The sequence below is a fragment of the Galeopterus variegatus genome, unplaced genomic scaffold, assembly GCF_000696425.1.
Source record: "Galeopterus variegatus unplaced genomic scaffold, G_variegatus-3.0.2 Scaffold3913, whole genome shotgun sequence".
Classification (NCBI taxonomy): Eukaryota; Metazoa; Chordata; class Mammalia; order Dermoptera; family Cynocephalidae; genus Galeopterus; species Galeopterus variegatus.
In genome coordinates this window covers 109,372-110,513 of record NW_007730024.1, presented here as the reverse complement: position 1 = coordinate 110,513, position 1,142 = coordinate 109,372, and the positions used below count along the sequence as shown (strand labels likewise).

The window sequence follows — 1,142 nt, the reverse complement described above, 5'->3', positions numbered from 1 at the left end:
AAAACCCAACACGATTACATTATGTAAAAATAAATTAGGTTTAAAAAAATAAATGCTTCCCAAGCTCTATATCCTAACTAGAAAACCAGAGCCAACAATGATCTCAGCTCTGTGGTTAACAGTGTGTTTAACTCACCAATATCCATTCCACTACAGTAAAGCCCCAAACCTCCCTAATGACAACAGTCACTCAAGGTACTTGTTAAGAATTCAAATCCCAGGCCCCTTCCCGGACCCACTGAATTATAATCTGCAGCAGGGAGGCCAGAAGCCATATTTTTAACAAGAGCTGCAGGTCATTCTTCTCATCAAGGAAGTTTGGGAAACCATGGTCTGAGTCAATGAGTACCTAGCAACCATCATGTTCATGAGTGTGCATAAAGAATAGGACATACAGTCCATGGTTGAGCAAGAATTTCTCTCTCTGCTGACTTGGACAAGGAATCTGGTAGCCCAGATTGTCCCTGGAGGTCAAGTTACAACCACAAGTGGAATCAGCCTTAGGAAAAAGTGAAAGCTGAGAACAACAGAAAGGAGAGACAGAAAGAACCTAGTCTTTGATGGCACCAAGGAGCTGCTGACTCTAATGTGAAAAGGGAGTCCTTCCCACGGATTTTCATTAGGAGAGATAATTCATTTTCTTATGGTTTAAGCCAATTTGAGTTGGTGTTTTCCATTTCTTGCAGCCATAAGAATAAAGCTCTTTAAAAAGTTTCAGAAATGTATACTATTATTAATAAGATAAATTCAAAATTATGTATATATTAAAAATGATCCAAATTTTGTTCAAAAGTTATACACACAAGATTCTGTAAGAAATTACATTAAAATATCATTAGCTATTATATCAGGCTGGTAGAATTACAAAAGGTATTTTCATTTTCTTCCTTATGTCTCTCTGTATTTTTCAATAATGAACATGTATCATTAGAAATATAAATGCTATTTTGGAATCTTTGTTGTTATATCTTTGCCACAGAGTAATCTCATCATTTAAAAATATTATATCAAAATGTAAAATGTGTATATCATTTGACCCCAGTATTCCATTTCCAGGAATTTATCCAAGAAAATAATGAGATATCTTCAAATACATATATTCTTGGATACACACACACACACACACACACACACACACACAC

General features: G+C 35.2%; 1 protein-coding gene across 1 annotated transcript in view; it reads right to left on the bottom strand.

The window, feature by feature from the left end:
* Positions 1–1,142, bottom strand: part of NNT (nicotinamide nucleotide transhydrogenase) — a 103,284-nt gene that overhangs the window by 72,661 nt on the left and 29,481 nt on the right. The window lies entirely within an intron of this gene.